This window comes from Ranitomeya variabilis, chromosome 2, assembly GCF_051348905.1.
Source record: "Ranitomeya variabilis isolate aRanVar5 chromosome 2, aRanVar5.hap1, whole genome shotgun sequence".
NCBI lineage: Eukaryota > Metazoa > Chordata > Amphibia > Anura > Dendrobatidae > Ranitomeya > Ranitomeya variabilis.
In genome coordinates, this window is record NC_135233.1 from 777,679,195 (window position 1) to 777,704,495 (window position 25,301).

Below are 25,301 nucleotides of genomic sequence, written 5' to 3' on the forward strand. Positions count from 1 at the left end.
TGCTTCATTATAATGGGCCTCATATGATGCTCCATATAATGCTCCAGTGAGTGATGGGCCCCATATGATGCTCCAGTATATGATGGGCCCCATATATTGCTCAAAACATTTACCAAAAAAAACCAAAACTGAAATCCTCACCTCTCCTTGCTGGCCTTTGCTCTGCTCCGGACTCCTCAGCGTCAGTGTCTTCCGGCTCTCTGCACTGTGACTGTTCAGGCACAGTTCAGGTGACGTGACGTCACAGCACCCGCTCACCTGAAACATCACAGTCAGAAGATGCCGCAGCGGAGGAGTGGGAAGAGGTAAGTATCGCAAGTGCCGCAGCCCTTAGCAAGCGGGGGAGGGGTGACCTCTTTATTAGTCCATGTAGCAACATTTCAGCAGAGAGAGGTAATGTTATGGATCTGAAACGTTGCTACATGGGCTAATAAAGAGTCTGCCACTTTTTTCACAACTTATCGGAGTGATTATATATATATATATATATATATCATGGCTAAGGGTCGCATAGTCAACAGGAGGTATGTGTCACAGAGATGGCTTGTCTCTGTGATGTAAACCGGAGTGTTTTCTTTAATGCACATAAGCACTAAGGGATCGTTTAGTACACTTGGGTCCGGGTTACTGGTAGCTGTGAGAGATGGGAGGGTCTAGCTACCCATATACCTCACCCCTGGGTAGGGGCATCACCATACCTCTATATGTGTTTGAGGACCTGCGATGATGTCACGACCACGTGACTAATCATGTGATGGGTTCCTGGGTGTGGTTATAGCTATATAATGTAGGCTATTGGTTAACACAGGACCTGTATGTGGACTGAGCCTGAAGTACTGGACACATGCTTTCTTTTGCCCGAGCTAAAGGCTATTTGTTTCTCTGTTTTGTTTTGTGGGTTTGTGAAACAATAAACCCTGTAAACTTTTAAAGGAACGTGCCTTCTGATTGCCATCCGCTGTACCTGAGCGAGTACACACATCTTGGGTGGACACCTGCTGGTGGAAAAAACACAGGAATGGGTTGTGCAGAGGTTCTATTGGCCTGGGTGTCACTGGGAAATAGTGAACTATTGCAGGACCTGCCCTACATGTCAGTTAACTGCCCCCACCCCTCATTTCTGAAGCCCCCTTGTGCCATTGCCCATTATTGAGGTGCCATTCGAGAGAATTGCCATGGACTTGGTCAGTCCCCTAGTTAAATCAGCCCAGGGCCATCAGTATATATTAGTCATCCTGGAGTATGCAACACGCTATCCTGAGGCAATTCCCCTGAGAAATTCTAACTCTAAGAGTATAGCCCGCGAGTTGGTCCATGTGTTTTCCCGGACAGGTTTGCTGAAGGAGATCCTGACCGACCAGGGGACGCCTTTTTTGAGCAAGGTGATGAGGGAGTTGAGCAAAGTCCTGAAAATCTCCGAGTTGAGGACTTCAGTGTACCATCCTCAGTCAGATGGTCAGATGGCCTTATTAGAGGTTTAAAGGGAAGGTGCCACCAGTTTTCTTGTAGTTTGTTTTTTTGTGAAATTAAGCTTAAAATAGTAAATAAAATGTATTAATGCAATGTTTGCACTGTTTGCAAACATTTCTATATGAAAAATATTATATATTTTCTTACAAATATATATATTGACCACTAGGGGGAGCATTTTCCGTTTTAGACCTCAAGCAACTATAGTAAGACTTACCAGCTTTACTGTTAGCTGGAAAATCTGGGCAGTAACTGCTGACATCAGCATTTCCCTCCCCTTTTGGGTGGTCTAATATCCCTGGGGCAGAATGAAGAGCAGCATCACAGGGCAGAGCCATTTTGTGTGTGACTGCCCTGTGATCTGCTACCACCAGCAGTTTATAGTTTATGTGGTGTGTATGGAGCAGCATTGTCTGTGCAGAGCTGTCTGTGACTCATCCCTCAGTAAGATAAGAAGGAGCTCCAGGTCTGCAGTGAATGGCCAGGCATTGTGGAGGGAGGGGAGAGATACATTAGTGTGTCAGGTGTCACCTCTCTCTGCAGGCTGTGAATGCAGCTTAATGGAGTGAATGGAGCTCCTGTGATAGAGAGTAAGTGGAGCTTGGCAGAGAGCACTGGGCTATAGTAAAATGGCTGCTAGTCATACCTACAGCAGTGAATTGTGCAGCCCACAGAGGTGTGCCCAGCTCACTGCTAACACCTCTCCAATGTTATAGATAGGGTCAGTGCCGGTCTATTATCTCCTATGTCCATGGGGTGCTGTAAAATGACACTGTTAGTGCCCTGTTACTGCTGCAAAACCAAGATGTCAGCCCCCAGTTCCTTCTTTAAACACATATAACACACGAAATCTGTTTCACATGCATTTAAAACTTGGTTATAGCAGCATGTTATGCTACATTACAGTGATTTATTAATAATCTACAAACGCGGTACCTTACCTTTAACAAGACACTGAAGAGCATGCTAAGAAAAGCCATAGAGAAAGATGGTAGAGACTGGGACTGTCTGTTACCGTACCTGCTGTTTTCCATCCATGAAGTTCCACGGGCCTCCACGGGGTTCTCGCCATTCAAGCTTCTGTATGGCCGACATCCGCGAGGTCTCCTGGATATAGCCAAGGAAACCTGGGAAGCCGAAGTCACACCCCACAGAAGCGTCATTGAGCATGTGGCACTGATGCAGCAGATGATTGCGAAGGTGATGCCCATCGTGAAAGAACACCTCCGCCAGGCACAAGAAGCTCAGGCCAGGGTCTACAACCGGTCAGCAAGAGTGAGGCAGTTCAATCCGGGAAACCGAGTTCTTGTGCTAGTTCCGATGGTGGAGAGCAAGTTCTTGGCCAAATGGCAAGGGCTATATGAGGTGGTGGAGAAACTTGGTGAGGTAAACTATAAGATTCACCGACCAGGAAGATGGAAGCCAATCCAAGTTTACCATGTCAACCTCATCAAGCCATGGCAAGATAGAGAGCCAGCAGTAACTCCGTGCTTGCTGGGCAACCCAGAAGGTGAGGTTGGAGGGGCTACTATAGCGGAGACGCTATCGAAGGCCCAGAAACAGCAGTGTCGGGAGTTACTCCAGAACAGGGACCTATTTTCAGAGTTGCCGGGGTGCACGAAGGTCGTAAATCACGAAGTCCTGACAGAGCCATATGTGCGGGTTAACGTGAAGCTTTATCGAATTCCTGAGGCCCGTCGAGAAGTAATCTCCAAGGAGGTGGAGCGTATGTTGAAGGTTGGGGTCATTGAGGAATCCAAGAGCGGTTGGTCGAGCCCAATTGTCCTGGTCCCAAAACCTGATGGTGAATGGAGGTTCTGCAATGACTATCGGAAGCTGAATGAGGTCTCCAAGTTCGACGCATATCCCATGCCACGCGTTGATGACTTCATCGAAAGACTTGGGCCCGCCAGGTACACAACCAGCTTGGATTTGACGAAGCGGTATTGGCAAATTCCCATGGCACTGGAAGCCAAAGAGAAGACTGCGTTTTCTACACCAGACGGATGCTTCCAGTATGTTCGGATGCCGTTTTGCCTGCAGGGAGCTCCGGCAACCTTCCAGAAGGCTATGGATAGAATCCTTGCACCTCATAAGCCATACGCTGCTGCATACCTGGATGATATTGTCATCTTTATCCCAGACTGGGAGAGTCATCTGGAAAATGTCCAAGCAGTGTTTGATGCTCTAAGGGAGGTGGGGTTTGACATCAGTAGAAGTTTTTTTTTTCTGCTCTGAGGTTGTTATATGATGATCCTGATCGGGTCACATCAGCTGAGGCAGAGCTCAGATGGCTCAGGCTACGTTCACATTCGCGTTCTGCGCCGCAGCGTCGGGCACTGCAGCGTCGCCGCATGCGTCATGCACCCCTATATTTAACATGGGGGCGCATGGACATGCGTTGCACTTGCGTTTTGTGACGCATGCGTCACTGTGGTGCATGCGTCAGGGCGCAGAGGACGCAGCAAGTTGCAGTTTTTTCTGCGCCCAAAACCATGCAAAAATGGACGCATGCATCACAAAACGCTGCGTTGTGCATGCGTTTACATTTGCGTTGTGCGTTGCGTCGCCGACGCTGCGGCGCACAACGCAAATGTGAACTTAGCCTTAAACAGGGTTCTATTGTTGCGAGAGTTATTGCACCCAGTTCAGACGATGGTCCGCAGAGGTCAGGTGGCATGACCCAGCGCTTAAGAGTCAGTTTTTAGCAGGTTTGAGTGAAAGAGTTAAAGATTTGCTCATTGCATATCCTGCACCTGATACTTTGGAAACAGAAGGAATGAAGAGAAGGCTCTTATAATGCTGGACCCAGTCTCTCAGGATAGCCCCGTCGACAGCGGGGAACCGATGCAACTTGGGGTGATGTCCTCTCGTTCCCAGGAGAGGGAGAAGAGGTTTTCTGAAGGGCTATGCTTGTATTGTGGTAAGGCTGACCATTTTATTAAGCAATGTGAGGTTTGCATAAGGAAAAAAGAAAAAAAAAAAGGTCAGTAGGAGTAACACTCGAGTTTGCATTACGTTTTTACGGTCCGCAGGAGTTTTTTTTTTCTGGCAATACCACATATCATGGTAATTCCATTGATTTTCAGGTAATGGTGGATTGTGATTCTGCATGTAATTTGATTGATTAACAATTCCTAGACAAATATAAGTTTGATTCTGAATCATTTTCATCTCCTATTCCTGTTGTGGCTATTAATAACACTCCTCTGGAACATGGGTGTATTTCTCGAAAAGTTACCGGGTTCCCACTTATTGTGAATATGGAACGTCAGGAGTGTATAGACTTGTTTGTCCTTGCTAAATTACCTTGCCCAGTCGTCCTGGGTTTACCCTGGTTAAAAATGCACAATCCTTTGCTGGACTGGTTGTCTAGTACTATAAGGTCCTGGGGTCAAGGGTGTTATGGTAATTGTTGCAATGTTCACATTGCTGCAGTTGTGAAGAAGGAGCTACCTGAAGCCAATCAGGATTTCTGGAGGGTTTTTTCGGAGGTTGAGTCACAAGCTCTGCCACCCCATAGAGATTACGACTGCGCTATTGAGTTCGTCCCAGGTGCCACACTTCCTAAGAGTCGTTTAGTTAATCTGACGATTCCCGAGAGGGAGGCCTTAAAGGAATACCTACAGACTAGTTTAGCTGCAGGTCATATAAGACCCTCTAAGTCTCCTGTGGCTGTAGGATTCATTTTTGTCAAAAAGAAGGATGGGGGCCTTAGGCCGTGTCTGGATTTTCAGGAGATTAATAAAATCACTGTACGCAATCCTTACCCGTTGCCGCTAATTCCGGATTTGTTTAACCAACTAACCGGAGCGAAGTGGTTCTCGAAGATGACCTTCGTGGGGCATATAATTTGCTGCGGGTGAAAGAGGGCGATGAATGGAAGACACCCTTTAATACCCCGGAAGGTCATTTTGTGTGTCTGGTGATGCCTTTTGGCCTTACCAATGCGCCTGTGTTTTTTCAAAATTTCATTACTGACATTCTGAGGTCGTTGATCGGTAGGAGTAATATTGTTTATTTGGATGATATTTTTATCTATTCACCTGATCTGGAGTCGCATTGGCAGAGAGTCCGCGAAGTTCTATAGATTTTGAGCAAAAACTCACTTTGCTAAATTGGAGAAGTGTGAGTTTGCAGTACAGTACAGAAAATGAGTTTTTTTGGGTACCTTGTCTCCAGTGATGGGTTTGAGATGGACCCGGTGAAGGTTCAGGCAGTGCTGGAGTGGCCTAAGCCTGAGTGTTTGAAGTCGGTTCAGAGATTTTTAGGGTTTGCTAATTATTACAGAAAATTCATAAAGAATTTTTCTGTGATCGCTAAACCTATAACTGATCTCACCAAGAAGGGTTCTAATACTGTCCAATGGTCCTCTGAGGCTGTTAAGGCTTTTGAGCATCTCAAGGAGAGGTTTAGCTCTGCTCCTGTTTTGACCCATACAGATGAAACCAAGCCATTTGCGGTAGAGGTTGATGCCTCTTCAGTAGGGGTGGGGGTAGTTTTGTCCCATGAGGGAGAGGATGGGGTGCATCCCTGTGCTTTCTTTTCTAAAAAAAATTTCGCAGACTGAGCTCAACTATGATGTTGGGAACAGAGAGTTGCTGGCTATTAAACTCGTGTTTGAGCATTGGCAACATTTTTTGGAGGGGGCTAGATCCAATACAGGTTCTTACTGATCATAAGAATCTGATATATCTGGATGCTGCTAAACGTTTGAATGCCCGTCAAGCTAGGTGGGCACTGTTTTTTGCCCAGTTTCATTTCTCTGTAACATTTATCCCTGGGACAAAGAATGTTAAAGCGGATGCTTTGTCTCGCAGTTTGTCTCCAGCAGTTAATACTGAGAAGGAGGAATGTATTTTGCAGAAAGGGGTGGTGGTGGCAGCATTGGGTTCTGAGTTGGAGAGTAGCATCCTAGAGGCCCAGAATGCTGCACCGACTAACACTCCGTATGGTAAATTATTTGTGCCTAGAACCTTGCGAAGAGCTTTGTTTGCTGAATGTCATGAGTCTCGGTTGGCTGGTCATCCATGGATTTCAGAAACTAGAAAGTCGATCTGTCGAAGTTTCTGGAGGCCAGGGTGGCAAAGAGAAATCAACAAGTGGGTGCCTCAGTGTACTATGTGCGCTAGGTCGAAGGCCTCACATGCCCCGGCTGCAGGGTTGCTGTGCCCTTTGGAGGTTCCTAGTTCGCCATGGTCACATCTTGCTATGGATTTTATCACCGATCTGCCGGTCTCTGAGGGTTTTTCTGTCATCTGGGTTGTTGTGGACTGGTTTAGTAAGATGTGTCATCTGGTCCCGTGCAATAAATTACCCTGCGCCAAGACTCTAGCTAAGGCATTTGTGAAAGAGATTGTCAGGCTCTATGGGGTTCCCACAGACATTATTTCCGATAGAGGGCCACAGTTTGTGGCTCACTTTTGGGGTGCTTTTTGTGACAGATTAAAGGTTAATTTGTCATTTTCATCAGGTTATCATCCGGAGTCCAATGGACAGACCGAAAGGAAGAACCAGGACATCGAGCGGTTTTTGAGATGTTTTGTAGCAGACAATCAGGAGATGTGGTCGGAATATCTACCACTAGCTGAGTTTGCTCTTAATAATCATACATCTAGCATGTAGCATGGCTAAGGGTCGTTATAATCGATGGGAGGTATGTATCACAGAGATGGCTTGTCGCTATGATGTAACCCAGAGTGTTTTCTTTAATGCACATAAGCACTAAGGGATCGTTTAGTACACTTGGGTCCGGGTTACGGGTAGCTGTGAGAGATGGGAGGGTCTGGCTACCCATATACCTCACCCCTTGGTAGGGGCATCACCATACCTCTATATGTGTTTGAGGACCTGCGGTGATATCATGACTACATGACTAATCATGTGATGGGTTCCTGGGTGTGGTTATAGCTATATAATGTAGGCCATTGCTTAACACAGGACCTGTATGTGGGGAGGTGGAAGCCTCCAGAGTGTGTTGAGGCTCCAGGACTGAGTCTGAAGTACTGGACACTTAAGCTTTCTTTTGCCTGAGCTAAAGGCTATTTGTCTTTCTGTTTTGTTTTGTGGGTTTGTGAAACAATAAACCCTGTGAACTTTTAAAGGAACGTACCTTCTGATTGCCACCCGCTGCACCTAAGCGAGTGCAATCCCTACATTATATCTATATATATAATTGTCTAATGGTTTAATTGTCTGTCTGTCTTGGAAATCCCGCGTCTCTGGTCGAGGCCGCCAGGCCTCGACCAATCAGCGACGGGCACAGTCTCTGATTGGTCGAGGCCAGACGGCCTCGACCAATCAGCGACGGGCATTGTCCTCCACTGCTGTCAAGTGCCGCCATTGTGTTGTCTAAGGGTCTAATTGTCTGTCTGTCTCGGAAATCCCGCCTTGCTGATTGGTCGAGGCCAGCCGGCCGCGAATTCTGGAATCATCATTGTCCTCCACTGCTATCAAGTGCCGCCATTGTGTAGGGTGTGTGCCTGCGTCTCCCTGTATGGGCGGCATCTCCCTGTGTTTCTATCTTAGAATGGGTCGTAAATAGTGTTGAGCATTCCGATGCTGCAAGTATCGGGTATCGGCCGATACTTGCTGTATCGGAATTCCGATACCGGGATTCCGATACTCTTGTGGTATCGGGTATCGGGTATCGCAACAACATTAATGTTAAAATGTGTAAAAGAGAGAATTAAAATAAAAAATATCGCTATACTCACCTGTCCGACGCAGCCGGGACTTCAGCGAAGGAACCGGCAGCGTTGTTTGTTTAAAATTCGCGCTATTACTTGGTTACGTGAATTCCCGGCTTGTGATTGGTCAGGTCGGCCATGTTGCCAGGACGCGGACCAATCACAGCAAGCCGTGACGAAATTACGTCACGGCTTGCTGTGATTGGTCCGCGTCCCGGCAATATGGCCGCCCTGACCAATCACAAGCCGTGACGTCACGGGAGGCTGGACACGCGCCCATTTTAAAATGAGCGCGTCCAGCCTCCCGGCTTGTGATTGGTTGACCGCGGCGCAACCAATCACAAGCCGTGACGTCACGGGAGGCTGGACACGCGCCCATTTTAAAATGAGCGCGTGTCCAGCCTCCCGTGACGTCACGGCTTGTGATTGGTCAGGGCGGCCATATTGCCGGGACGCGGACCAATCACAGCAAGCCGTGACGTAATTTCGTCACGGCTTGCTGTGATTGGTCCGCGTCCCGGCAACATGGCCGACCTGACCAATCACAAGCCGGGAATTCACGTAACCAAGTAATAGCGCGAATTTTAAACAAACAACGCTGCCGGTTCCCTCGCTGAAGTCCCGGCTGCGTCGGACAGGTGAGTATAGCGATATTTTTTATTTTAATTCTTTCTTTTACACATTTATATGGTTCCCAGGGCCTGAAGGAGAGTTTCCTCTCCTTCAGACCCTGGGAACCATCAGGAATACCGTCCGATACATGAGTCCCATTGACTTGTATTGGTATCGGGTATCGGTATCGGATTGGATCCGATATTTTGCCGGTATCGGCCGATACTTTCCGATACCGATACTTTCAAGTATCGGACGGTATCGCTCAACACTAGTCGTAAACGAAAATACGCCAATGAGGATGACAGAAAAGCAGCAGCAGCAGCAGCAAGAAAACGACAACATCGGGAACAGGAGACACCACAACAAACTGCCGCCAGACAAGCCCAGGATGTGGAATCTCACAGACAACGTCGCCAACCGGAGGCACCACAACAAACTGTTGTACGACAGGAACAACATGATCGCCAAATTCATAAAAAACGAATGCTCTACCAACTAAGGCACGACCAGGACAATATTCAACAACTTGCACATTACGTAACAGACAATGAAAGTACAATTCATGAACACTACTGTGGGAATATGAATGCAGTTTGCTCTAAATGCGACTTTCTGAATTTCATTGATGAAAAATCATCTGACAATCAGTTTACTCAATGCTGCCAAAAAGGAAAAGTTCTGCTACCGAGACCTCACTACTCAGATCTATTTGAGCAGTTAATGAAAGGAATGCATCAACACAGTAGAAATTTCATGGAAAATATCAGAAGCATCAACAGTTCTCATGCGTTTGCTTCATTCGGTGCCAACATTGCACCGCCCCCTGGATTCGGACCGTATTGTTTTAAAATTCACAGCCAGATCTACCACGGCACTGGAACACTTCACCCAGAAATAGGACAACCACCAAAATTTGCACAATTATACATCATTGATACAAATGAGGCTACAGAACAAAGGATGAACCTAAAAGAAAACGAAAAGTGTGATGCTGAACTGATGAACCAAATTGCTGTACATTTACAAAAATAAGCCCATTTGCTGCCGCATATCGCATGCTAAAAGACGTTCAAGCTGAGGAGGAACAGAGTCAGCGACAGGGATATGGTGCCCACACTGCTAAATACTGCGTGGGCTGTGTAATATACTGCAGGGACTGCTATATACTACGTGGCCAGTGTTATATACTGCGTGGGCTGTGTGACATACTGCGGGGGCTATGCTATACTACATGGGCAGTGTTATATACTACGTGAGGTGTGTGATATACTGCAGGGCTGTGCTATATACTACATGGGCAGTGTTATATACTACGTGTGCTGTGTGATATACTGCGGGGGCTGTGCTATATACTACATGGGCAGTGTTATATACTTTAGTATATAGGAGGCATGTAGTATATAGCAGACAAATAGTATGTGGCCTGTGCTATATACTATGTGGCTGCTATATACATACATACATATTCTAGAATACCAGATGCGTTAACACAGGCCACGCACTATATATAACACAGCCCACTTACTATATAACACAGCCCACGCAGTATATAGCAGCCACGCAGTATATAACACAGGCAACGCAGTATATAACACAGGGCACATAGTATACAGCACAGCCCACGCAGTATATAACTGCGCCGCCCTCTGCCTGAACAGTCAGTGCGGAGAGACGGGACGCTGAGGAGCAGCGACGAGAGGTGAGTATGTGATATTTTGTTTTTATTGCCTCAGCAGCAGCATTACATGTGGCACAATGCTGTATGGAGCGTCTATGGGGCCATAAAGAACTGCATGGAGCATTACATGGGGCATCTATGGGGCCATAACTGCATGGAGCATTATATGGGCCATCTATGGGGCCATATCTGCATGGAGCATTATATGGGCCATCTATGGGGCCATAACTGCATGGAGCATTATGTGGGGCATTATATGGGGCCATAAAGAACTGCATGGAGCATTATATGGGGCATCTATGGGGCCATAACTGCATGGAGCATTATATGGGGCATCTATGGGGCCATAAAGAACTGCATGGAGCATTATATGGGGCATCTATGGGGCCATAACTGCATGAAGCATTATACTATGTGACTGGGCAAAATACTACGTGACTGGGCAATATACTACGTGGACATGCAATGTACTGCGTGGGCTGCGCAATGTACTGCGTGGGCTGCGCAATGTACTATGTGGGCTGCGCAATGTACTATGTGGGCTGCACAATGTACTGCGTGGCTGTGCAATATACTGCGTGGGCTGTGCAATATACTACGCATACATATTCTAGAATACCCGATGCGTTAGAATCGGGCCACCATCTAGTCTACATTATAATTGTCTAAGGGGTACTTCCGTCTGTCTGTCTCGGATATTCATTGGTTGCGGCCTCTGTCTGTCACGGAAATCCAACTCGCTGATTGGTCGTGGCAAAACAGCCATGACCAATCAGCGACGGGCACAGTCCGGCGCCAAAATGGCCGCTCCATCCTCCCCTCAGTCAGTGCCCTCCAGTCAGCGCTCACACAGGGTTAATGGCAGCGCTAATGGACCGCGTTATGCCGCGGTGTAACGCACTCCATTAACGCTGCTATTAACCCTTTGTGACCAAATTTTTACTATCGATGCTGCCTATGCAACATCAATAGTAAAAAGATCTAATGTTAAAAATAATTAAAAAATTAAAAAATCATTATATACTCACCTTACGCCGCCTTTCCCGCTCCTCGCGATGCTCCGGTGACCGCTCCATGCAAGCGGCAGGTTCCGGTGCTAAGGATGGTATGCGACAACAACCTGCCATGACGTCACGGTCATGTGACCGCGACATCATCACAGGTCCTGTGAGAAGGACCTGCCATGACGTCACGGTCATGACGTCATCACAGGTCCTGCGCTCATACCAACCCTGGGACCGATAGCTGCCGCATGCACCGCACACAGCGACGTCATCACAGGTAATGCGCTCATACCAACCCTGGGACCGGAAGCTGCCGCGTGCACCGCACACAGGGCCAGGACTTCAACGGGCCTTCGGAAGGTGAGTATATGTTTTTTTTTTATTTTAAGTCTGTATACTATGTGGCTCTGTGCTGTATACTCCATCGCTGTGCAATATACTACGTGGCTGAGCAATATACTATGTGGCTGACTGGGCAATATACTACGTGGCTGGGCAATATACTATGCGACTGGGCAATATACTACATGACTGGGCAATATACTACGTGGCTGGGCAATATACTACGTGACTGGGCAATATACTACGTGACTGGGCAATATACTACATGGCTGGGCAATATACTACGTGGCTGGGCAATATATTACGTGACTGGGCAATATACTATGTGGCTGTGCAATATTCTACGTGACTGGGCAATATACTACGTAGCTGGGCAATATACTACGTGACTGGGCAATATACTACGTAGCTGGGCAATATACTACGTAGCTGGGCAATATACTACGTAGCTGGGCAATATACTACGTGGCTGGGCAATATACTTCGTGGCTGGGCAATATACTACGTGGACATGCATATTCTAGAATACCCGATGCGTTAGAATCGGGCCGCCATCTAGTATATATATATATATATATATATATATATATATATATATATATATATATATATATATATATATACTGTGTGTATATATATATATATATATATATATATATATATATATATATATATATATATATATACACACACACACAATAAGAACAGATACTGAGAATTGCACCATGTATACAGGACAGAAGTATACACAGCATACATAGCTCCATATTATATACTGTGGTAAGTAATATACTGTAGAGTGGAGCTGTGTATATAGTTTAGAGATGGGCCAGTGTATGTAGTGTGGATTCCATACTATATGAACATCTGTACTATATATATACACGCACAGTTCTACATTATACACTATATTACGACAGCATTATACTACATTATGTTGCATACATCATATAGGTGACTGCTGTATATACAGCTCTGGCAAAAATTAAGAGACCACTACAAAATGTTTAGTTTGTCTGATTTTTCTCCTTATAGGTATATTTTTGAGTAAAATGTAAATTGTTCTTTTATTCTATAAACTACTGACAACATGTCTCCGAAGTTCCAAGCAATAAATTTTGTATTTATTTTCTGAAAATGTGAAATGGTCAAAATAACAAAAAAAAATGCATTGCTTGCAGACCTCAAATAATGCAAAAAAAAAAAAAAAAAAAGTTCATCATCATTTCGAAACAACAATACTAATGTTTTAACTCAGGAAGAGTTCAGAAATCAATATTTTGTGGAATAACCATGATTTTTAGTCACAGCTTTCATGCGTCTTGGCATGCTTTTCACCAGTGTTTCACACTGCTTTTGGGTGACCTTATGCCACTCCTGTTACAAAAATTTAAGCAGTTCTTCTTTGTTTGATGGCTTTTGACTATCCATTTTCCTTTTCATTACATTCCAGAGGTTTTCAGTGGGCTTCAGGTCTGGAGATTGAGCTGGCCATGACAGGGGTTTGATGTGGTGGTCCTTTATCCACACCTTGATTGACCTAGCAGTGTGGCATGGCTCATTGTCCTGCTGAAAAAACAGTCCTCAGAGTTGGGGAACATTGCCTGAGCAGAAAGAATCAATTGTTTTTCCAGGATAACCTTAGGGGGTCTAAGACCCTGACCTTAGGGACCCCCTAAGACCCTGACGAAGCGGTAGCGAAACGTGCGTTGGAGTGGTGTGTGCAGGGGACGGTGGAGATCCAGACTGGTGAGCACTGTGGCATTATGTGACTTTTCTTCATTTATATTACTCCAGCCCATTGGCTCTCTGATCACTTGATCACATTCCAGGCATATTTTGCTATTATTTGGCTTTATTTATTTAGGTTATCTATTTTTATCCCAATTCTGTTATTTATTATTCACTCCTCCTTTGTGCACTGTTGCATTTATCACTTGGTATGAATTTTGGTGCAATTTTATTTTTATCACTATCAATTGTTATCATTTATTTTTGATCATATACTGAGTATTAATTCACTAACTTATTATATATTATTTATTATTTTTTGCACGATCACTTTTTGATGCTATTATAATAGTACACATAGATATTCCTTTGACACCGGTGGTATTTAGGTCAAATATAGTACATTGTATGCCTGCTGCCACACGGTCTGCTGCTCATTCCCCTGCTGGACACATCTTTTCCTACATATATATATTCTTTTATATATATAATTTCATATATCTTTTTACATATTGAATTTGTTCCATTGTACATCATGTGGTTTTAATTACTGTAAATTAAAATTCTTGTGCATTGTGATGTGATTATGATTCATTTATAGTATTTTAATTTAATGTTTTTGTGTGTAATCATGATTTGATTATTAATAAAATAAAATGTATTTAACATTTTATTCATTCTTTTGAATACTTTTTTGGGGTATATACCCTAAGGAACTTATCTAGCTGTGTGGTGAGCACTTTGACCCACCAAGTGCTTCACAGAAGTTTATAATGTAGAGCCGTAAAAATAAAAAATCATATTTTTTCACAAAAATGATCTTTTCGCCCCAATTTTTTATTTTGCCAAGGGTAAGAGAAGTAACTGGACCCCAAAAGTTGTTATTAAATTTGTCCTGAGTACGCCTACACCTACTGTGTGGGTGCATGGCAGAGCTCGGAAGGAAAGGAGCGCCGTTTGACTTTTCAATGCAAAATTGACTGGAATTGAGATCGGACGCCATGTTGTGTTTATGATGCCCCTGATGTGCCTAACCAGTGGAAACCTCCACAAGTGACATCATTTGGGAAACTAGACCCCATAAGGAACTTATCTAGATGTGTGGTGAGCACTTTGAACCCCCAAGTGCTTCACAGAAGTTTATAATGTAGAGACGAGAAAATAAAAAAATCATATTTTTTCCACAAAAATGATGTTTTCGCTCCCAAAATTTTATTTTCCCAAGGGTAACGAGAAATTGGACCCCAAAAGTTGTTATGCAATTTGTCCTGAGTATGCTGATACCCCATATGTAGGGGTAAACCACTGTTTGTACGCATGGCAGAGCTCGGAAGGGAAAGAGCGCCGTTTTGACCTTTCAATGCAAAATTTACTGGAATTGAGATAGGACGCCATGTCGCAATTGGAGAGCTCGTGATGTGCCTAAACAGTTGAAACCCCCCACAAGTGACACCATTTTGGAAAGTAGACCCCCTAGGAAACTTATCTAGATGTATTGTGAGAACATGCGTTTGGGCACATGGCAGAGCACGGAAGGGAAGGAGCGCCATTTGGAATGCAGACTTAGATGGAATGGTCTGCAGGCGTCACATTGCGTTTGCAGAGCCCCTGATGTACCTAAACAGTAGAAACCCCCCACAAGTGACCCCATATTGGAAACTACACCCCCAAGGAACTTATCTAGATGTGTTGTGAAAACTTTGAACCCCCAAGTGTTTCACTACAGTTTATAACGCAGAGCCGTGAAAATAAAAAATCTCTTTTTTTCCACAAAAATTATTTTTTAGACCCCAGTTTTGTGTTTTCCCAAGGGTAACAGGAGAAATTGGACCCCAAAGGTTGTTGTCCAATTTGTCCTGAGTACACTGATACCCCATATGTGGGGGGGAACCACCGTTTGGGCGTATGGCAGAGCTCGGAAGGGAAGAAGCGCCGTTTGGAATGCAGGCTTAGATGGATTGGTCTGCAGGTGTCACGTTGCATTTGCAGAGCCCCTGATGTACCTAAACAGTAGAAATCCCCCACAAGTGACCCCATATTGGAAACTAGACACCCCAAGGAACTTATCTAGATGTGTTATGAAAACTTTGAACCCCCAAGTGCTTCACTACAGTTTATAACGCAGAGCCGTGAAAATAAAAAATCATTTTTTTCCCACAAAAATGATTTTTTAGCCCCCCAATTTTTTTCCCAAGGGTAACAAGAGAAATTGGACCCCAAAGGTTGTTGTCCAATTTGTCCTGAGTACGCTGATACCCCATATGTTGAGGTAAACCCCTGTTTGGGCGCATGGGAGAGCTCGGAAGGGAAGGAGCACTGTTTAACTTTTTCAACGCAGATTTGGCTGGAATTGAGATCGGACGCCATGTCACGTTTGGAGAGCCCCTTGTTGTGAATTAGACTTTTTGGCTCCCTCTTGTGGTTACTAGTGATATGACTCTGGGATTGTCTTTCCTCAGTTTGGCACCCACCTGGGTCGTTAGTCCAGGGGTGTTGCTATATAAACTTCCTGGATCCTTAGTCCAGTGCCTGGCATCGTTATAATCAGATCCTTTCTGTTTGCTCCTGTCTGCTGGTCCTGGTTCGTGCAAAATTAAGCTAAGTCCTGCTTCTTTGTTTTTTGGTTATTTGCTTTGCTCTTATTTTTGTCCAGCTTGTACTAAATGTGATTCCTGACTTTGCTGGAAGCTCTAGGGGGCTGGTGTTCTCCCCCCGGGCTGTTAGACGGTTCGGGGGTTCTTGAATATCCAGCGTGGATATTTTGATAGGGTTTTTGCTGACCATATAAGTCATCTTACTATATTCTGCTATTAGCTAGTGGGCCTCTCTTTGCTAAATACCTAGCTCATTCTTACGTTTGTCTTTTCCTCTTACCTCACTGTTATTATTTGTTGGGGGCTTGTATCCAACTTTTGGGGTCTTTTCTCTGGAGGCAAGAAAGGTCTTTCTTTTCCCTTCTAGGGTTAGTTAGTTCTCCGGCTGGCGCGAGATGTCTAGAACCAACGTAGGCACGTTCCCCGGCTGCTGCTATTTGTGGTGCTAGGATTAGATATATGGTCAGCTCAGTTACCACTGCCCTATGAGCTGGTTTTTTGTGTTTGCAGACTTAGTAATTATTTCTGAGACCCTCTGCCATTGGGGTCATAACAGTATACCAGGCCTCTGTTGTCGGACTTGTTTGCCCGGATTAAAGGTGCCAAGTGGTTCACCAAGATAGATCTTCGTGGTGCGTACAACCTTGTGCGCATTAAGCAAGGAGATGAATGGAAGACAGCATTTAATACGCCCGAAGGTCATTTTGAGTACTTGGTGATGCCTTTTGGGCTCTCTAATGCTCCCTCAGTGTTTCAGTCCTTTATGCATGATATTTTCCGGAAGTATCTGGATAAATTTATGATTGTTTATCTGGATGATATTCTGGTTTTCTCTGAAGATTGGGACTCACATGTGGAGCAGGTCAGGATGGTGTTTCAGGTTTTGCGTGAGAATGCTTTGTTTGTTAAGGGCTCAAAGTGTCTCTTTGGAGTACAGAAGGTTCCCTTTTTGGGTTTTATTTTTTCCCCTTCTGTAGTGGAGATGGACCCAGTCAAGGTCCGAGCTATTCATGATTGGACTCAACCCACGTCAGTTAAGAGTCTTCAGAAGTTCTTGGGTTTTGCTAACTTCTACCGTCGCTTTATCGCTAATTTTTCTAGCGTTGTTAAACCTTTGACGGATATGACCAAGAAAGGTTCTGATATTGCTAACTGGGCTCCTGCGGCCGTGGAGGCCTTCCAGGAGTTGAAGCGCCGGTTTACTTCGGCGCCTGTTTTGTGCCAGCCTGATGTCTCACTTCCCTTTCAGGTTGAAGTGGATGCTTCTGAGATTGGGGCAGGGGCCGTTTTGTCGCAGAGAGGCCCTGGTTGCTCTGTAATGAGACCATGTGCTTTCTTCTCTAGGAAGTTTTCGCCTGCTGAGCGGAATTATGATGTTGGCAATCGGGAGTTGCTGGCCATGAAATGGGCATTTGAGGAGTGGCGTCATTGGCTCGAGGGTGCTAAGCATCGTGTGGTGGTCTTGACTGATCACAAGAATCTGATGTATCTCGAGTCTGCTAAACGCCTGAATCCTAGACAGGCCCGTTGGTCATTGTTTTTCTCCCGTTTTGACTTTGTGGTCTCGTATTTACCAGGTTCAAAGAATGTGAAGGCTGATGCTCTTTCAAGGAGCTTTGTGCCTGACTCTCCTGGAGTCGCAGAACCAGTTGGTATTCTTAAAGAGGGAGTAATCTTGTCAGCCATTTCTCCGGATTTGCGACGTGTGTTGCAGAGATTTCAGGCTGGTAGACCTGACTCTTGTCCACCTGACAGACTGTTTGTTCCTGATAAGTGGACCAGCAGAGTCATTTCCGAGGTTCATTCCTCGGTGTTGGCAGGTCATCCGGGAATTTTTGGCACCAGAGATCTGGTGGCTAGGTCCTTTTGGTGGCCTTCCTTGTCACGGGATGTGCGGTCATTTGTGCAGTCCTGTGGGACTTGTGCTCGGGCTAAGCCTTGCTGTTCTCGTGCCAGCGGCTTGCCCTTGCCTGTCCCGAAGAGGCCTTGGACACACATTTCCATGGATTTCATTTCAGATCTTCCGGTGTCTCAAGGAATGTCTGTCATCTGGGTGGTATGTGATCGCTTTTCCAAGATGGTCCATTTGGTATCTTTGCCTAAACTGCCTTCTTCTTCCGATCTGGTTCCCTTGTTCTTTCAGAATGTGGTTCGTTTGCTCGGCATTCCTGAGAATATCGTGTCTGACAGAGGATCCCAGTTTGTTTCCAGGTTCTGGCGATCCTTTTGTGCTAAGATGGGCATCGATTTGTCGTTTTCGTCTGCCTTTCATCCTCAAACTAATGGACAAACGGAGCGAACTAATCAGACTCTGGAGGCTTATTTGAGGTGTTTTGTTTCTGCAGATCAGGATGATTGGGTGACCTTCTTGCCGTTGGCTGAGTTTGCCCTTAATAATCGGGCTAGTTCCGCTACCTTGGTTTCGCCTTTTTTTTGCAACTCTGGTTTCCATCCTCGTTTTTCCTCGGGACATGTGGAGTCTTCTGACTGTCCTGGGGTAGATTCCGTGGTGGATAGGTTGCAGCAGATCTGGAATCATGTGGTGGACAACTTAAAGTTGTCACAGGAGAAGGCTCAGCGTTTTGCCAACCGCCGCCGCGGTGTGGGTCCCCGACTTCGTGTTGGGGATTTGGTATGGCTGTCTTCTCGATTTGTTCCTATGAAGGTCTCCTCTCCTAAATTTAAGCCTCGCTTCATCGGTCCTTACAAGATATTGGAAATCCTTAATCCTGTGTCCTTTCGCTTGGATCTTCCGGTGTCGTTTGCCATTCACAACGTGTTCCATAGGTCTTTGTTGCAGCGGTACGTTGTACCTGTGGTTCCTTCTGTTGAGCCTCCTGCTCCGGTGTTGGTTGAGGGCGAGTTGGAGTACGTGGTGGAGAAGATCTTGGATTCTCGTCTCTCCAGGCGGAGGCTTCAGTATCTGGTCAAGTGGAAGGGCTATGGTCAGGAGGATAATTCCTGGGTGGTTGCCTCTGATGTGCATGCGGCCGATTTAGTTCGTGCCTTTCACGCTGCTCATCCTGATCGCCCTGGTGGTCTTGGTGAGGGTTCGGTGACCCCTCCTTAAGGGGGGGGGTACTGTTGTGAATTAGACTTTTTGGCTCCCTCTTGTGGTTACTAGTGATATGACTCTGGGATTGTCTTTCCTCAGTTTGGCACCCACCTGGGTCGTTAGTCCAGGGGTGTTGCTATATAAACTTCCTGGATCCTTAGTCCAGTGCCTGGCATCGTTGTAATCAGATCCTTTCTGTTTGCTCCTGTCTGCTGGTCCTGGTTCGTGCAAAATTAAGCTAAGTCCTGCTTCTTTGTTTTTTGGTTATTTGCTTTGCTCTTATTTTTGTCCAGCTTGTACTAAATGTGATTCCTGACTTTGCTGGAAGCTCTAGGGGGCTGGTGTTCTCCCCCCGGGCCGTTAGACGGTTCGGGGGTTCTTGAATATCCAGCGTGGATATTTTGATAGGGTTTTTGCTGACCATATAAGTCATCTTACTATATTCTGCTATTAGCTAGTGGGCCTCTCTTTGCTAAATACCTAGCTCATTCTTACGTTTGTCTTTTCCTCTTACCTCACCGTTATTATTTGTTGGGGGCTTGTATCCAACTTTTGGGGTCTTTTCTCTGGAGGCAAGAAAGGTCTTTCTTTTCCCTTCTAGGGTTAGTTAGTTCTCCGGCTGGCGCGAGACGTCTAGAACCAACGTAGGCACGTTCCCCGGCTGCTGCTATTTGTGGTGCTAGGATTAGATATATGGTCAGCTCAGTTACCACTGCCCTATGAGCTGGTTTTTTGTGTTTGCAGACTTAGTAATTATTTCTGAGACCCTCTGCCATTGGGGTCATAACAGCCCCTGATGTGCCTAAACAGTGGAAACCCCCAATTCTAACTGAAACCCTAACCCAAACACACCTCTAACCCTAATCCCAACCCTAACCATAACCCTAACCACACCCCTAACTCCAACACACCCCTAACCCTAATCCCAACCGTAACCCTAACCACACCCCTAACCCTGACACACAGGTAACCCTAATCCCAACCGTAAATGTAATCCAAACCCTAACTTTAGCCCCAACCCTAACCCAAACTTTAGCCCCACCCCTAACCCTAACTGTAGCCCCAACCCTAACTGTAGCCCTAACGCTAACTTTAGCCCCAACCCTAACCCTAATGGGAAAATTTAAATATATACATTTTTTTTATTTCATTATTTTTCTCTAACTAAGGGGGTGATGAAGGGGGTTTTTATTTACTATTTATAGCGTTTTTTTATGATTGACAGCTGTCACACACTAAAAGACGCTTTTTATTGCAAAAAATAGTTTTTGCGTCTCCACATCTTGAGAGCTATAATTTTCCATATTTTGATCCACAGAGTCATGTGAGGTCTTGTTTTTTGTGGGATGAGTTGACGTTTTTATTGGTACTATTTTCGGGCACGTGACATTTTTTGATCGCTTTCTATTCCGATTTTTGCGAGGCAGAATGACCAAAAACCAGCTATTCAGGAATTTCTTTTGGGAGATGCATTTATACCATTGCACTTTTGGTAAAATTGATAAATCAGTTTTATTCTTCAGGTCAGTACGATTACAGCGATACCTCATTTATATCATTTTTTATGTTTTGGCGCTTTTGTACGATAAAAAATATTTTATATAAAAAATAATTATTTTTGCATCGCTTTATTCTGAGGACTAACTTTTTTATTTTTTTGCTGATGACGCTGTATGGCAGCTCGTTTTTTGTGGGACAAGATGATGTTTTCAGCGGTACCATGTTTATTTATATCCATCTTTTTGATCGCATGTTATTCCACTGTTTGTTCTGCAGTATGATAATAAAGCGTTGTTTTTTGCCTCGTTTTTTTTTACGGTGTTCACTGAAGGGGTTAACTAGTGGGACAGTTTTATAGGTCGGGTCATTACGGACGCGGCAATACTAAATATGTGTACTGTTATTGTTTTTTTTTATTTAGATAAAGAAATGTATTTATTGGAACAATTTTTTTTTTCCATTATTTAGGTTTTTTTTTTTTTTTTTACCCATGTAAATATATTTATATATATATTTTTTAAACTTTTTTACTTCATCCCAGGGTGGGACATGGTTGTATAGTGTCAGATCGCTGATCTGACACTTTGCAAAGCATTGTGTCTGATCAGCGATCTAACAGGCAGTGCAGGAGGCTTGCCGGCGCCTGCTCTGAGCAGGCGCTTGCAAGCCACCACCCTGCAGGACCCGGAAGGAGCCCCGCAGCCATTTTGGATCCGGGGCCTGCAGGGAGGAGACGCTTGGAAGAACGCGATCATGTCGCTTTGTTCCGAGGGTCTCAGGGAAGCACGCAGGGAGCCCCCTCCCTGCGTGATGCTTCCCTATGCCGACGGAACGCTTCGATCATGTTTGATTGCAGTGTTCCGGGGGTTAATGTGCCGAGAACGGTCCGTGACCGCTCCTCGCACATGGTGCCAGACGTCAGCTGTAATAATCAGCTGACACACGGTGGCGATCGGCCGCGCTCCCCCCGTGAGCGCAGCTGATCGCCCATGACGTACTATACTGTCCCTGGTAATTAAGTCCAAGGTCACCTCGACGGGATAGTACATCATATGGCAGAAACATGGGTTAAACATTCCAAAAATTCCTGTGAAGCACCTGAAGGGTTAATAAACTTCTTGAATGTGGTTTTGAGCACCTTGAGGGGTGCAGTTTTTAGAATGGTGTCACTTTTGGGTATTTTCTATCATATAGACCCCTCAAAGTGACTTCAAATGTAATGTGATCCCTAAAAAAAAATGGTGTTGTAAAAATGAGAAATCGCTGGTAAACTTTTAACCCTTATAACTCCCTAACAAAAACAAATTTTGGTTCCAAAATTGTGCTGATGTAAAGTAAACATGTGGGAAATGTTAATAATTATGTAGTTTGTGTGAGATATCTGTTTGATTTAAGGGCATGAAAAAGTTGGAGAGTTGCGAAATTTTCAAAATTTTTGCCAAATTTCCATTTTTTTCACAAACGCAAGTCATGTCAAAGAAATTTTACTCTGTCATGAAGTACAACATCAAAAACAATGTCAGAATCACCAGGATCTGTTGAAGTGTTCCAGAGTTATAACCTCATAAAGAGACAGTCGTCAGAATTGCAGAATTGTAAAAATTGGCTCGGTCATTAACGTGCAAACTGCCCTCGGGGGTAAAGGGGTTAAAATCTGTCAGTTTGGCCATGGGTGTGTCAGTTTGGAGTTTGCAAGCTGCAGAGCAGGAGGCTCTGTGTAATCCAGGTCTGTGTGGAGCTAGCACAGAGCCAGGGACTTCAAGGCGGCTGACGCACCCAAGAGACATGTTGGTGACATGGTCCACGGCGAAGGGTTATTAACACGGACTGCATTTGTGAGTCTGTATGTGAGTCTGAAAATAAAGACTCTGTTTAGGTTGAACTTCCTGTGGCCCCTGCCTGTCGCTCTGCATCAACCCGCTGCATTACACAGTGTAAAGTGATCAAACGAGGTAGTCGTGGGCGAGTTGCTGCTCCCACTCGCTCTGGCAGTCTACAGGCAATACGTGTCCCCATCCTGGTGTGCTACGGTGTGTTGGGTGCAATACACTTATTTCTGGCCTACATGCCTCCATTGGCTCTAGGTTTTCCTCCTCTGGAACCTTGACAGCAATCAATACAGGAGACACAGGTTTTGTAAAAACAATCAAACTTTTACTGGCCAGTTGGCAGTCTTTACAAACAGGCATATAGGATAAGGCCCAATGGGTTTTCATCTTTCCCACAGGTACCAGACACAACTTCAGCCCTGGTTCTCTGAATAGGTTGAGTGTCCCTCTTGCTATCTTCACAAACACTAGGCAGTCTTCTCCACCACTAGCAATGCATCCGGACTGCAACACATTCTACATCATAGAGTCTATCTTTCCCTGTAGCTTCACAGGCTGAGCCAGTAGATGTAATCACATGGAAGGGTATTTTTTTCTGAACTTGGCACTAACTCTCAGTTCCACCTCTCCAAACTGGGCCAAACTGGGCCAACCATTACAGTTAACACTGCCTAGGCTACACTGCAGCTCCAGTGGGTGTTACCACTGACAACATGGATAATTATAAAATACATTTAACCCCTTACAGTGTAAGGGAGCAGATCATCTCCACCATTCCTACAACAAAAATGTTTGGTGCTTTGCTTTTCAAGGAACTCTATTAGTCCGTAAAGAAATGTCTACCTATCTTTTAAGATCACTACTATGTAAACCAGGTAGTTAACAAGGTATGATTTGCTTATGTCTCATTGCTTTGTTTTTGGAACATTTTCTGAATTAAAAAGGCAGCTACATATGCTAAAAATAGGACATGCAGCATGTGTTTAGTAGGCAGAAGTGCTAGAGGGAGGAGGGTAATATATTTCTGAATTAGGTACTCCTATAGAGAAGGATGTTAAGTAAAACATATCCATGTTTATTGTTTATAGCTCCAGAATTAGATTTTCCTTAAAACATGTTTTCAGCAAAACATTTCCACTAGGTATGCAATACATAAAATATCTATCAGTACCCGTATACCAAAATACAGTATGCATCATCTGATACTTCTATGTTAAGCCATGCTTGCTAGGGTGTAATGGATACTTAATGTAGATTGCAATTGCCAAATAGATCACATTTTACACATATATAAGTATTGGCCTCTATCCAGGAAAAAAATGTCTTCATAGGCTAGGGTCACACCAGCGTATATTCTCTCATCTCAGAGAATCAGGTCGATTGCTAATCACACTGATCTGATCAAACATTTATCAGTGTTTGATCATAGTGTGATCCGATTTTCTGGGATGAAGAAAAGGTGGAAAAAATGCCTCCATCTTCTCAGTTCAGCCAGTCCATGAAATTTGTACTTCATCTAGTTCTCATCCGAGTGCAATCCTATGTTTTCCTCGGACTCATTGACTTGCATGGCCAAGTGCGATATGATTATCGGATCAATCTCTGGCATGCTGCAATTTTTTTTCTTAGGACTGAGCTGGAGATGTACATTGCCCAAAGAATAACTGGTCCGAATGTGATCCGATGTTTTGTCAGATCGCACTAGGACCGAAAACACGGTCAGGTGCACGAGCCCATACTGTGTTAAATGACTACTTGCTGTGGGCTCATTAACACTAAAAAGAGAATCCTCCACTCCTGTCTGTATGACTACATCTGTACTGTGTCATGTTACCTTTAACCTCATAGACACTGAGTTGAATGCTTATGCCTTCAAATTCTTACTGATTGGAGGTTTTTGAGCATTGAAGGGGTTTCTCGGAATCTGATAGATTGGTGAGGGTCTGACTGCTGGGACCCCCATCAATCACCAGAATAAGGCAGTGTGCATGCTTGCCTGCTCGCCATTCAGTCCCTAAGCTGCCAAGTGCTGTTCTTTTCAAGCAGTCTGTGTAGAGAATTAATGGAGAGGCAGTAAACTATGCACACAGCCACCATATTCCAACAAGGAGAAAAGTTGTCCGTTCTGACAATCAGTGAGGATAGGGAATAACCCTAACTTCTTTTCACAAGAAAACTCCATTAATTTCTTAGAGACTGCCGATACGCATTAAACTGGCGGTTGATAGGGGTATTTATTCTCTCAATGCCGTTTTAAAACGTACATTGTACAAGTAAAAAAGTTAAAACATGTAAAAAAAAAAGTGAACACAATCACTAAAATCCATTTCGCCACTCAAAATGCAGCTTTTGTGATCATCCCAAACCTCACCACAGTCTTCATCCCAACCCTAACCCATCTCTTCAACCTATCACTAACAACTGGTGTTTTCCCCTCAAGCTTTAAACATGCCTCCATCAAACCTATCCTCAAAAAGCCCTCTCTTGACCCATCCTCTGTATCTAGCTATCGCCCTATATCACTTCTCCCCTATGCCTCCAAACTACTGGAACAACACGTCTACCTTGAACTGTCCTCCCATCTCTCTTCTTGCTCCCTCTTTGACCGCTTACAATCTGGCTTCCGGTCACACCATTCCACTGAAACTGCCCTAACTAAGATCACCAATGACCTCTTAACCGCCAAGAGCAAGCGACACTACTCTGTCCTCCTCCTCGACCTGTCAGCTGCCTTTGACACAGTGGGCCATTCCCTATTATTACAGACCCTCTCATCCCTTGGCATCACAGACTT